The sequence below is a fragment of the Hippopotamus amphibius genome, chromosome 7, assembly GCF_030028045.1.
Source record: "Hippopotamus amphibius kiboko isolate mHipAmp2 chromosome 7, mHipAmp2.hap2, whole genome shotgun sequence".
NCBI classification, from domain to species: Eukaryota; Metazoa; Chordata; class Mammalia; order Artiodactyla; family Hippopotamidae; genus Hippopotamus; species Hippopotamus amphibius.
In genome coordinates, this window is record NC_080192.1 from 114,605,777 (window position 1) to 114,620,934 (window position 15,158).

The window sequence follows — 15,158 nt, forward strand, 5'->3', positions numbered from 1 at the left end:
CTTCCAATCTTATTACTCCACTTCCTCTCTGTGCTTCCTGGGATCATCTCCCAAATAAAGTGCTTGCACCCAAATCTTTGCCTTAGGGTGTGCTTAGGGAACCCTACCACACTGGCCACTACCTCCTAAATTTATACTGTCTGCACCCAGGACCCAGGGAGGGGCCATGGTTTGGGGCTCTCCTGCCTTTCCACTTCTCTCTTTTCTCTCCTACCCAAGCCTCTCTGTTCTGCTCCTTTTGCTGCTCAGAATTCTGGTCCAGAGCCCATCTCTCTTCCCACCAAGTCACATTTGTACCTAACACACCTTTTCTTGTTTATTTCCATAATATAAATACATTGTTAGAGGGACACCTTAATTTACAATTCAGTATGTATTCAATCAGCATTTACTCAAGCACATGTGTCAATCATCATTGTGTCATGCACAAGGCAGACTTGAGATGATTAGCTCTTGTCTCTATCCTCAGAGCAGGGGAGTAGGGAGACAGACCTTTGTGAAATAGTTGGATATTGAATGCCAAGTACTATCATACAGATGGGGGAAGAAAGTTGGTGTTGGAGTTAGGAACTCAGAATGTCTTTTGCAATAGAAAGAATATAACATGTGATGGTTGTCAGGCAGGTGTAATAGGTTGAATAATGGATCCCTAAAGATGTCCATGTCCCCACCCCTAGAACCTGTGAATATGTTACTTCATATGGTAAAAGAGACTGCAGATGTGACTAATAGCTCTTGAGTTGGGGAGATTTATCCTGGATGGTCCAAGTGGGCCCCCTGTAATCACAAGAGTCCTTGTAAAAGGGAGACAGAAATGTCAGAGTCAGAGAGGGACTGAAAGATGCCGTGTTGCTAGCTTTGAGGACAAAGGAGGGGGCCATGAACCCAGGAATGAAGGCATCCCCGAGAATCTGGAAAAGTAACCAGTCCTGCCAATACATTGTCTTTAGTCCAGTAAAACTGATTTTGGACTTCTGGCCTCCAGAATTATGAGTAAATGTGTATTGTTTTAAGCCTCTAAAATTGTAGTAATTTTCTACAGCAGCAAGAGGAAACTAATATATCAGGTTAATAAAAAAAATCTGGGGACTTCCCTGGTGGTCCAGTGGTTAGGACTCTGTGCTTCCACTGCAGGGGGCACTGGTTCGATCCCTGGTCAGGGAACTAGGATCCTGCATGTCACACTGCATGGCAAAAAAAAGAAAGAAAGAAAAAAATCTGTTACCAGATAAAACTACAGCACACCTAGTTCAATTTGGATTTCAGAGAAACAATGAATAATTAAAATTTTTTTTTGGATAAAACTATTTCCTATGCAATATTTGGGACATACTTATACTGAAAATTTTTTTGTTGTTTCTGAACTTCAAATTTAACAGAGTGTTTCATATTACTATTTGTTAAACCTGGCAACCCTACAAGTAGCTGCATTAGGCAGTGGCCCCATCAAGGGTGAGCTGGAGTCTCCAGGCCTCCTGAGACCCTCCCTCAGATTCCCAGTCCCTTGGAAGCAGAGCCCTTCTGATCCTCTGTTACCTCAAGTGTCCTGGCCCTGTAAGCCCAGCCACAGGGCAGCCCTGGGGCTGAATAAAGGGAGGTCCGGATGGTGAGCATTGACCCCCCCAGAGGCACAGCTGTGGCAAGTTCAGGTCCTTCCTGGGTCAGCCCTGGGGAGCAGGCAACTGCCTCTGAGGCGGAGACTCGGCAAAGCCCTATGACTAGATCGGCATGTGACTTTCACAATCCACTGGCCGAATGAACACAGCAGTGAGAAGCCAGCAACACTCTTAGTAGAAACTGCCATCGTCATCTTAATGGTTTAAGAAATGCAAAGTAAACAATCACAAAAATACAATTTTTTTTTTTTTTTTGCCTATCAAATTAGCTAAAATTTCTAAGAGAATAATGGCAGCTGACGTCGTGGGGGTGCCTGGGATGGGTTCTCTGATGTAGCACCCACAGCAGCTCTTGAGGTCTGTTCTGTCATCTTCACTGCTGACAGGGAATGAGGCTTCGGTGAGGCTAGGCCATGAGAGGGGACAGGGGCCGGGGCTCCACCCCCCTCAGCCTACACTCCTGCCGTAGAGCCTGTGGCTGGTGGGGGATGGAGGAATGACTGCAGCCTTTTTAGAGGGTAACGTGACAATACCTAACACAATTTAAATGCACATCCTCACCAATGCAGCGATCTCACTTCTACTGTGAGTACACAGACGCATGTGTGCCGAGATATTTATTATAGCACTCTTTTATGCTAAAATGTGGACAATTGTTCATCAATAGGGGTTTGATTAAAACAATGTTGCATTCATACAAATGGGGTATATTGATAAAGGTGTATGTAAAGAGAGAGACTGGTGACATATTAGTATCATTGAGAATTAAAGTCATAGAATAGTATAACACCATTATATTTTGGTAAACATAAGTATCTTTCTATCCGTATCTAATCACAAATTCTTTAATGAACATGTATTTCTTTTGAAGTCAAGACAAAAACGTTGCTATATTTCTTTTTTTTAATAAATAAATTTATTCATTTATTTATTTATTGGCTGTGTTGGGTCTTTGTTGCTGCACACCGGCTTTCTCTAGTTTCGGCGAGCGGGGCTACTCTTCATTGTGGTGCGTGGGCTTCTCATTGTGGTGGCTTCTCTTGCTGCAGATCATGGGTTCCAGGCACTAGGGCTTCAGTAGGTGTGGCAAGTGGGCTCAATAATTGTGGCTCATGGGCTCTAGAGCACAGGCTCAGTAGTTGTGGCACACAGGCTTAGTTACTCCTCGGCATGTGGAATCTTTCCGGACCAGGGGTCCAACCCGTGTCCCCTGCATTGGCAGGTGGATTCTTAACCACTGTGTCACCAGGGAAGTCCCAAACGTTGCTATACTTCCTGTCTATTCATTTGAGTCTCTCTGAACTTGTGCCTCGTTTCCTGCCAGGCAGTGTCCTTGTGGTGCCAGCACAGCCCTGGCTCACTTCAACTCAAGCCTTGAACCATGCTGTCCCCAGGGCCTGGAGTGCTGTCTGACTCCCTCCCCAACACACCCATTTAATTCTTATCCTTTAAGGTCAGCTCAGGACCGACTCACCACCCCCGTCACTCCTCCAGGGGAGGCTCCCAAACTGTGGCAGACTCTGGGCCATCTTGTGTCAACAGTACCTCAATCACATCCACACACACCTCCCCACGATTGTTAAGCACTCTGTGGTGCCCGCACCGTGTTTGGTGTGCTCAGCAACAAGACTGTAAACATCGTGAAAGCAGGCGTAGGTCTTCCTCCTCTGTGACCTTCCCCTTGGCCTCCTAGCTGACCACAGGGCAGGCAGAGCCATAGAATTACTTTTGCTGTGTCCTTGCCAAGTAAGATGCAATAGAGCAGTAGAAAGGTTTCGGTTCAAACGTTTATGGGTTGTAGCTCTTGGTCTGTGTTCCCTGAACCCAATAACTTCTGAAATTAAACATAATTGCAAATGGTACCAAGGTTGTTTTTTTTAAAAATATTTTTCTTGGGAATTCCCTGGCGGTCCAGTGGTTAGAACTCTGTGCTTCCACTGCTGGGGGCCCAGGTTCAATCCCTGGTCAGGGAACTGAGATCCTGCAAGCAGTGTGGCGCGACCGAAAAAAAAAAGGTGAAAAAAATTTTTTTCTTTTTACAAAAGCAGCACATTATATAAATATTGAAAAATACAGAAAAACACAAAAGTAGAAGTAGAACACTTGTAATTTCACACACCCCCAATCCTCCCTTCTCATGGAGCATATAAAGTAAACTAGAAATAGAAAAGATCCTCCCACTGTCCCAGAGCTAAACCCTGTGAGTTAATGATTTGACACAAACCAGGCAAGACTTTTGTTTCTTGTTTACACTAAATGTAATATCTCTCCATATTCATCTATCTATCTATCTATCTATCTATCTATCTATCTATCTATCTATCATCTATCTCTCCATCTATCCATCTATCCATCTATCTACCTATCTATCTACCATCCTGATAGAAAGGAAGCTTGTAGTCCCTCACTCCTAGCAGTTCTTGTGCCCAGAACCCAAGGAGTTTCTGCTATGCTTTCCCCTTTATATTTGCTGTCAGAAAGCTCTGTGGAACGTGAAAAGATGCTCAATATCACTAGTCATTAAGAAAATGCACATCAAACTACAATGGGGTACCACTCCATACTCATTAGGATGCCTATTAAAAACAAAACAAAACAGAAAACGAGTGTTGGCAAGGATGCGCAGTAATTGACACCCTGTACATTGCTGGTGGGATTGTAAAATGGTGCAGTCACTGTGGAAAACAATATGACAAGGCCTTGAGAAATTAAATGGAATTACCATATGATCTAGCAATTCCTCTTCTGGGTATATACTCAAAAGAATTGAAAGCCAGGCTTTGAAGAAATATTTATACACCTTGTTCATAACAAAATTATTCACAGTAACCAAAGACAGGAGTATCCATTGATGGGTGAATGGATAAACTAAATGTGATATATACGCACAATGGAATATTATTCAGCCTTAAAAAGGAAGGACATTTTGACACATGCTACAACATGGATGAGCCTTGAAGACATTATTCTAAGTGACATAGGCCAGTCACAGAGGACAAATATCGTACGATTCCTCTCCTGTGAGGTTCCTAAAGTAGTCAAATTCATGGTGACAGAAAGTAGAAAGGTGGTTGCCAAGGGGCATGGAAAATTATTGTTTAATGAGTACAGAGTTTCAACTGGGGAAGATGAAAACGTTCCGGAGATAGAGGGTGGTGATGGCTGTCCAGCAGTGTGAGTGTACTTAATGCCACGGAACTGTACACTTAAAAATATTTAAAACGTTAAAATTTATGTTGTGTATGTTATTTATCAATCCCCCCCGCCACACAAAGAGCTTTGTAAAGAAGTCAAGCGTGGTAGGTTCCACAAAGAAGCACAACTGTGCTAGTAATAAAACCTACCACTTTTCAGTCATTGGCATGTGCCGGGTACCTAAGAAAGCAGTCGATGTGTATTCTTTTATTTTCTTCTCTCAACAACCCTGAGGTAGGTACTACTGTTATCTTCATTGCACAGAGCAGGAAACCGAGGCATGAAGACGTCTAAGTGACTTGTGCAAAGTCTCCAGCTGAGACGATACAGTCAGGACTGGAACCCGGGGTGGCTGGATGTGGAGCCTGATCGTTAGCCTTCCTGATACACCCTCTTTCTAGTAAAAGACAAATCCATTGGCGAAATAGGCCATAACTCTTGGTGAGGGGCTAAGTGCAAGTTATGAGAAAGTGAGCACCAGTGGAGTCTTGCATTCATGGGACTTGGATAAATCCCATGCATTTGGACCAGTTCTGGGTTCGCAGTCCCTCCACAAGGAATTTTCGGGTAGAGATGATGGTGGTTTCCTGAACTTTTCACAGTACACTATACCACTACTGCTCCCACCACTTTTCCCCTGCAGCACCCCTCCTTCTCTTAGAACCCACTGCCTTTTTGACATGAAAAATATACTATAATGAGTCTCCTGGCTAATTAATTAAAAGGGAAAAAAATCCCAATCTTCAAATATGAAATGATTAATTACATAAGCATTAACGCCTCTGCACACTCAGAACGGCATGTCTTCAATTTAAAACTTTTCCAGCACATTATTTTCTGCCGACGTGTGTGTTTTCTGCCCATACAAGTCCGATTTCTCATATACCGCAGTCCATTTCACAGCAAATGGTCCCAAATGGTGTTTATCCTGCTCATTAGGAGCCTGTATCAATTAAGCAGGCCTGGCCGAGCTGCCTCTCCAGGCCGGCATCTCCTGGGCTGGCGCGTCTACGCTTTTCCCACCTGAGAGCTGGCTGGGACATTCCCCCTCCCCCACCGCCTTCCCCACCACCGAGGGGCCTCCCTGCCACTTAGGGGCCCTGGTGCTTTTCACAAGACCAGGGCAGAGCTCTAACATCAGTGGTCTTATGCGGTCCTTGCACTTTATGGAATTTTAAAAGCTTACTGTCGGGCTCAGACATGCGGCTCCAAAGCTGCTATCTGATTGGTTCTTTCAGCTGTTTTTAACCAGAAAAGCCTCAAACCAACCCCCACCCCACGCCCCACCGCCCCGGGTGCACTTCCCAGCCTGTGCCCTGCTTGAGATGTCTTTGTTCCACCTCATTCATGCTTGAGCTTTGTCCCTTGCAAGGGGCGAGGCCTGGACTTCAGGGCCTGCTCTGAAAAGACCGCTGCGGCTTGAGCTGTGGGTAGGCAGCAGGTGTCCTGCCCCTTCCCTGGTGCCCACTGTCTGTGGGCAGAGGCCACTTCAGCTCTCGGGATTCGCCCTGGCCCAGGGGTAGCGCTCAGACCCACTGACGTGAGCTGGTTGCTGAACGACGGTCAGTACATGTGAAACGGTTCTCAGAGGAATAACTTGTCACTTCACAAGTAGAAATGCTGAAAGGCAGTGAACTCTTGGATGGAGCAGTTGTCTAAATCGGGGTGGGAAACCTGACCTGTCATTAGCAGTAGAACTTGTTTGTGCTTCTGACTGTAAAAATCATAACGTGACGCTAGAAGCCTGCAGAGACAAAGCTCTAAGGGAATGGAAGACGGTTATATTAATGGTGGACACATGCTGAGAATGACACTTCTATTTTCCAGAAGCATAAAATGGTATTTTTCCCACCGAAACTGTGAAAAAGAGACGCTATTATGGTTCAACATTTAGACAGGCATTAAAGCACACTTTCAATACGAGTTGAAATTATTTTTTACTCCTGTGGTCTGAATTCATTAGCAAATGAGTTGGATTTCCTTCTTTCAGGACTTGGACAAACGGGGAGGTGTTTGTTTTTGTGTGTTTTTTTTAATTGAAATACAGTTGACAGGGAGGTTGTTCTTATATCTCCTTTCTCTTTCCCACCTTGAACACCTTAAACCTGTGCTATCCAACACCATAGCCACTAGCCGTACTATCCAAATTAAAATTAAAAGAACGTAAGATCACAAATGAAGTTGTTCAGTTGCACTAGCCACCTTTCAAGTGCTCAACAGCCACACTTGGCCAGCCCAGACACAGAACCTTACCATCACCACAGAATGTTCTATTGGACTGCTAATCTATCTTTATTATCAAAGTTAACAGTGCCTTTTGGGGTAATATTTATTGAATGGTGTTTTTGTATCTTATAAGTAATTTAAATATCAAATCAATAAAACACTGTCTCTTTTTTCCCCTAAATCTCTTCCTCCCTAAACCCCACCATACACACAGACCCCACCACTCTAGTGCTCTGGCTTCAGAGCTACATGAAGTTGTTTATTTTTCACCTGGCCCTTCTTAGAAATGAAAACTTCTCCATGATTTTCTAAATCCTAGATCTGCAAGCCCAGGAGAGGACATAAATGTCCAATGCCTCAGACCAGCATCTGGCCATCCATCAGCCAACTGCCTAACTATGTCAGGGCCACTTTTACTGTCCCACCTCCCACTGCCCCCAGAGGCCCTCAAATCCTAATCAGCCTGACTCCACCCAATCTCCCTGGGAGCCATCCACTAATTGGTGGGACATTGTCGTACTGGTGAAAACTTGGCCTGAGGCCATAAGGGCAGAACTCCACTTGAGCCCATGAGGTGCTGCTAAATGGCTGTGGGCCTCCAGTGGCTGTCAATGCAGGTTACACGTGGCTTCACTAAAGGAATTTTACAGAAAGTGATTTCTTCACTACAATATGTGCAGTCACTATAAAAGTAGGTTCGGTCTTTTTTGCTTTGTTTTTAATTCTGAAGCACAAAATCATCACCAAGAGTAGCTGTTCTTACATCGTTTAACTTAGAATCCTACCAGGCTGCTCACCCTGAAGCTTGCAGGATAAATGGCGCTTTTACAACCCACCGGAAATTAAGTGCTAGCTGACTGACAGCATTACAGCTCTCTTGGAAAAGTCTGTGGCCGCTGCTCTCAGTTCTCTAATTTGATCAGCTCCTGGAGCGGGCTTGGCTGGGGATGGACAACCTCCAGCATTTCCAGAGCTTGAAGGAAGTAGGCCTGCTGGCCTGGTTAGCGTTCCTATGGTTAAGATGTTGTCCTGGACACTGAACGTTGGCTGGACAGGCTCTCAGCTCAACAGGCAAAGAACCTCTGTGGAGCCTCAGGGAGAGAATGATTTGGAGAACCCATGGCACCCAGAGGGCTCCTCGGGTTTTCTCCAGGATTGGCCCCGGCCTTGCTGTTCTGCCTTTATTCATTTCCAGGTTGGGGAGGCTTCCCTGTACCTGTTTGTCTTGTGGATCATCTGAAAAGCCCTCTTCTAGATGAAAGCCCTCTGGAAATGCAGTCCCACTAGCCTATTGAAAAGCAGTGATGCTCTATTGTTTCTGAAAGAATCCTTGCAGTTAGAACCAGCAGAGGAGAAATTATTACCGAACTAAGTTATGAGATTCGTTCCACAGAACATTTTTTAAAACCCAAGACCGTTTTCCTGAGAGAAAACGTAATGCAATCGATCCCTCTTTTAAAGCACCTGATGCCACCATTCTCTGCCTCTAGCAGCAAGCCTGCTGCCAAAAACAAGGGAGACATCACAGTGACGTGCCACAGAGGGTGTACCTGGGGGCGGGTACCAGGCAGGACAATGCCCAGAAGCCAAAAACAACAACAGAAGAAACAATAACGTGAGACCCACCCAGGCGGTAAACACAGCACTAGAGTTCAACAAACACACACACCCCTTTGAGGGTGGGGAAATAGGAGGCAGCTGCCTGGCATGTCATTGAGGGAGCTGCTTGGCATGTCACTGTGGAGATGGACAGAAACTGGGGGGGTCCAGGAAGACTGGGGCACTGAATAGGGTTGCCATCACCATTCGAAGTCTAGGAGGCACCCTTTGTTGCGTGTCTGCTCTGTGCCAAGGTTGGGGGAGGGGTGTGTCAGGAACAGAGTCATAGGATCTGACGAAAGCCTCTTCTGTCCTGTCTGCCCCGTAACCACAGTAACTGCCACAGTTTAATGAGTGCTTATTATGTTCTAGGCATACAGTCCTCACAAATTAGATATAATGCCCATTTTATAGATAAACTGAGACACAGTGAAGGGAAGGCTCCTGTGGCAGGTGCATAACCCACTAATTAAACTCTGCTCATAATTAACATCACAGGACTTGCAATTCATTAGGCTAACAAGATCCCCCTTGCACAATGATGGAGAAAGGAAAGTGATTTTTATGATTTGGGAGCAGTTGTTATAAGCTTGGTAAATAATACGCAATGTTCAAATTCAATTGTTACCTGTGTTATTCATAAATCATTTATTTTGACTGAGTAAATGGAATTGGTTTAGAGAGACACTTAACATAACCTATTCTTTAAATTTGCGGAGATTTTTCCTAACGCTCTCAATGTTTCTTTTTAGTGGGTGTGGGAGAGCTGGGGACAGGAAGGAAGGTGGGGTATTCAAAGGCGAACATAGAAAAGATTCTCTATAAAAAAAGAAAACATGTCTAGAGATGATTGCTCCATAAACAAAACACGAGTGCACACAGCAATTTCATGTTCTCGTTCCACCCACTCGGTTGTTCTTAATGATTCAAGAACAGAACTGCCTGGGCAGATTTACAGGCTCAACGTTCCTGACATCTGCGCCGAAACAAGGCTGTGTGTGTTTGTAGAGCGCTTGCTTCTGCTTTGGGGAGAAAACACAAACACCTTGATTCGATTTTTACCTTATTATGATTTAAATGAAAATAGATGCAGTTAGTTTGCATCCGTGGGCTGTTGGGATCTAAGAAGGGTATCAAGAAAGGGGACAGTATAGCCTTGAAGTTTGGGGGTTGAATGAGATATGAAGATCATACAGTTACATGCCCCAAATCACAACTTCTTCCAGCTTGCCCCGCTGTTAGAAAGCCGGAGTTCAGCTGGAACACTTTGGGTTGTTTGGATTGGTGCTTTAGCAAATTCCTCTACTGGCTTAGAGGGCAGGGGTTGTAGCTGGGAGTTCTAGGCCCAGGGCTGGGGTCTCTTGACTTGGGCTTTCTGTGTTTCTCAGCTGGGGTTTTGGGAATGTCATACTCTCTCCAGCCCCCTTTCAAGTGGAAGATTTGCTTTCCATTAGACATTTGCCTCAGATTTATAACTTTCTCCTACTTTTTTTCCCGCGGTCTTGCTCCTCAGACTATCAAGGTGATAGAGGCCTGTCCATTTCTTGGAAGAAGACCCAGGCTGACCTCCAAGGCCCTCCTCCCCAAGTCATTCTGGAATTCTGGAATCACCTGGCAAGATGCACCCAGGTAGTAGTGAACACAGGCTGGTACTTTTGCTACCTGACAATGCACTGATAATCCTGTGGTTTAGAACCTTCATTTCACCTCTGAGACTCAGAATGGGGAACTAACTTTCCCAAGGTAACTGAGCTTGTCAGTAGGAAGAGCTGGGATTCAAACCCGGGCTGGTCTAGGGTTATAACCCAAGTACCTGTCACCCTCCTCAGAAGGTGATCTGAAGTTAGGGCTCTGACTGGGTTTCATGCCACATTTCCCACAGTTTCAGAATCTGCGGTGGAAGGGGAGGCAAGGAAAATTATGGATTTGGCATTTGGAAATGATGTGATCTTTTATTTTAATGCTGATGTGGAAAGGTTGGCTATATTTTAATGGGACACCCGACTCCTCTCTTTGGCCTTCAGACTTTAAAGATAGATTCCACCTCTTTGGGGGCTATTTTCATACTGGGTTCCCCCTGAGTATGGTTGGCCCATTGCTTTTGCTATTCTTGGGGAAAGGAGAAAGGAAGAGGGAAAAACAAAAGAGAGGAGGGGGTGGGGGCTGAGGACATGGAGAGATTTTTAGCATACAGTTTTTATTATAACCAAGTAACTTTACCAAACACAAAATCCAGCAGACTTAAAATTCTAACGCCTTATATCACGCAAAATTGATTTTTAGCTTGTATGGGTGACTACAGATCCAGTTTTATTACTTTTACTCAATATTATTTCCCATATAGGCTTTCATATATTTACATATTTTCTTTTAATTTTTCAGCACATATCATCTTATTTAATCCTTGCATACACCGGAATTAATCTGAATTTTTTGTTCTGTGGCCAAGAGAGGTTAAGGAACTGGCCTAAGGTCACAAAACTTAGGGATCTGGATACACTGGCTTCAATGGCTATGGGGCACCCCAGGTTTTGATACTGGATAGAGTCAGATTTTTCTGAAGATGAAAGTTCTACTGATTCTTTTTTTTAAATTATTTAATTAATTAATTAATTTATTTAGGCTGTGTTGGGTCTTCATTGCTGTGTGCAGGCTTTCTCTAGTTGCAGCAAGAGGGGGCTACTCTTGCAGTGCACAGGCTTCTCATTGCAGTGGCTTCTCTTGTTACAGAGCATGGGCTCTAGGCACATGAGTTTCAGTAGTTGTAGCATGCAGGGTCAGTAGTTGTGGCACAAGGGTTCAGTAGTTGTGGCACGAGGGCTCTAGAGCACAGGCTCAGGAGTTGTGGCATATGAGCTTAGTTGCTCCGTGGCATGTGGGATCTTCCTGGACCAGGGATCGAACCTGTGTCCCCTGCATTGGCAGGCAGATTCTTAACCATTGCGCCACCAGGGAAGTCCCAAGTTCTACTACTATCAAAAAAAAAAAAAATCCATCAACATACACCTTCTTGAGGCGAGGGTATATCGTTCTTAATCTCCTTTTCCATTTGATCACCAATTTTCTTGCAACCAGGGCACTCATGTTAATAACAACCCAGTATGGTTGCTCGTTTCTCACCACAATGTGTAGAGATATCCGTCCTTCCTTCCTCTCTCCCTCCCTTTGTTCCTTCTTTCCTTCCTCCCTTCCCTTCCTTTCTCCATCAGCCTTGTGAAGAACCAGTATCATGTTAACTCTCGTTTGTTTATTCACTCATTCATTCTTTTCTCCAAAAGCTTTGTGGAGAAGAACACTATAGTATTAACTGTAACAGTCAGAATAGCCCTCGAGTGACCCTTTCTGTGGTTTAATAACTGGAGACCGTCACTCAGCAGGCTTCTTACATCTACGCAAGGGATGATTAAAGAATACTCTAAATGAATTGGTAGTTTAGGGTAGAAGTACATGGAAACATTTAAAAATTTTAATTTTTATGCCTTTTGGGGATTTTGTATTATTTATCAGTGTGTATAAGAACTTACAAGAGTCATACATGTCCACTGTAAAATATTCCAACACTGCAGACACTTGGGATGCAGAGAGTGAGAATCTCCAGTCATTAGAACCATCCTCTGACCCCAAACTGGACAAGACCACAGATAATCCTTTCATCCTATGCATAGGACATTACATATACTATATTTTTATAGATGATGTTCATGTAAAATTGCATGAATCTTGTTCTGGATCTCAACTTTTTTCTGTGCATAATTAAGTGTATTTAAGATGATTTAAAATAAATTATGAGTCATACCTCAGCCTTTCTTAACCAGTGAAATGAAATGTGATGTGTCAAAACTGAGTTAAAGCCATAATCTCTGTGGATGTGCTTTTGACTTGCACATAACGAAAATCAGGCAGGCAAAAGTGAGGCAGCTTCACACACCATATTGACATTCAACAATGAGAAGGTCGGAGCAGGGAGCTGATGTCAATATGTTCATCCCTAACTGCAATAAAGCTGTCCTGGCAAATGCAACCCCAGCTGCTGTTCCCCTCCTTTTGGGTGAGAAATGCACCATTCAGACCCTCAACTCCTTTGCTATGAAAATACCATGCTTTAACAAAGGTTTAATTGTTTTTCAATCATATCGATATAATCTAGGTTTCAGGTTTCAAAGACAAACTTAAAATTTCCACACCAGATAGGGCTTTACTTGACAAATAGACTAAGAGATGACAGCTGAGATTTCTAATTCTGCCACATGAAAATTACTGAATAATTGCATGAATGGTATCATCGTTCTGAGAATCATAAAGTGCATGTAGCTTTCCATTTTGTTTTCCAATATTTTACTGGGGATGTTTTCCTTGGGGATATCACTAGCAGTTTTTTCTTCCCCATAAATTTATTTATTTATTTATTTATTGGCTGTGTTGGGTCTTCGTTGCTGCACATGGGCTTTCTCTAGTTGCGGTGAGTGGGGGCTACTCTTCATTGTGGTGCGTGGGCTCCTCATTGCAGTGGCTTCTCTTGTTTTGGAGCACAGATTCTAGGTGTGCGGGCTTCAGTAGTTGTGGCACACAGGCTCAGTAGTTGTGGTGCATGGGCTCAGTAGTTGTGGCACATGGGCTTTGTTGCTCCAGAGCATGTAGGATCTTCCTGGAGCAGGGATTGAACCCGTGTCCCCTACATTGGCAGGCAGACTCTTGACCACTGCACCACCTAGGAAGTGTTTTCCCTCTACCTTCTTTTTTTCCAAAGAGAGGGTAGACAAAAGCCACAATAAAAAAAAGTAACACTACACTATAACACGACACTATTATAGTCTGTTTTCCACCAGGGAAGCTACCTTAGAATGGGCAAAACCTACATGCACAAATATGCTTCCCCAGGTTAGAAAGTTTCTACAGTTTTCAGGCTTGGCAAAGAAACAGTAACGTGGGGGGAAGCAGTACTTTCTGGACGTCAGTATCCAGGAGATGTCCTTCCCATGGTAAATCAGCCGGAACAAATATTTCATCACTCATATTTCTGCTCCCAACTGGTGACACCAAAGCCAGGTGATAGATGGCTGAAGACATGGAAGGATTGAAGGAATCGGTAAGAAGGGCCCACAATGACCTCAACAACTACAGGGCTTATACACTTTAACTCTGCCAGACCCACTAAGCGTCAAATTTTTAGAAGTCAATTGTGAGAAAACTGGAGAATTAAAAAAATTAAGAACTATTTCACAAGGAGGCATTCCTATCTACATTCAGTACAACCAATCTAAAATTTATATTGGTCTTCCACTCCCGCGTGCTTTCACGGAGCGACCTGCCAGAGGCCATTAGCACACAGCCCTCACAAATGGAGAGGCAGCAGCATTCTGACTCACTTGGAGCCAGACTGGCATTTGCACTCACTCGAATCACTTGGCGATTAATAAGCATCTCTGCACTAGGAATTGTGGTCACTTCCCCTCAGAATAGGATCTAGGAAACAACCTGAAGGGATCATGATCTAAAGAAAGATCATGCTTTGATGTTGGGTGGGATTATGCAAATAAGAATGAGAATAGGGTGCTTGAGCGCTGTCAGAATGTGCTGCGTTTTATTTGGGAAATGAGACAAAATCTTCCTATGATCAGCCACTCCATGTGACATCCCAACCCACACTCTGCTACTGACATTTTATCTCCCACTGAACAGCCCGGCTGTTGTAACATTTTCAGGATTCTTAATTTATGTCTTGCAGAATCTAAAATCAGATGGCAGGAACTTTAAGAAAATAACCAGTGTTGACAGGCACCTTTATACTTCAAGAAGCTGGTACACCTTAGTGCTGCTAAAAGTTGGGGGATGTTCTCTACTTTTTTCTTCCAAAATACATCTAGAAGACAATGGGATGGAGATGGGGAGCTGTCTTAAGTCATTTAATTTCTCCTTTCAATCTAAACTCTGTGAAACATCTTTCTTTCCACCCAATATTTGCTAACAAGCTCATTCTCCTTTCGTGGTATGAGTGACTCCATTTAATTAATTAAATTAGAGTAACCAAGAAAAATTAACTGAGATTCTTCTATGTAACCAAGAACCGTGCAAAAATAAGATGACTCAAAGGTAAGATCAGCAACGTAACATTTGTGAAAGCTTCATAACCTACTGAACTGTTGTTTCTCAGAACACTAGTAAGGGAAGATATTCTGATGATGATGATTACTATTTCACAGAAGAGAAATCGAGGCCCAGAAAATCTAACTAGCTGCAAATCACTCAGGCTTGAAGAAATTGTGACTCAAACCCAAATCACATGTTCTTTCCATTATATCACAATGCTTCTTTGTAAAAGTAGAGACTTTGGATTGGTTGATCGCATGAATATGCTAAAACCTTTGCTCTTCAGAGTCTTGGCAGTGCTGAACACTTGGGGCTGTTGGGCTTACACCTGTCAAAGCTGGGATGCTGGTGTACATCTTAGCTCTGGAGTACTCAGCCTTCATCCTCTTCTCAGAGTGGAGTTATATCTACTTATTCATTATGTAGTGCTTAAGA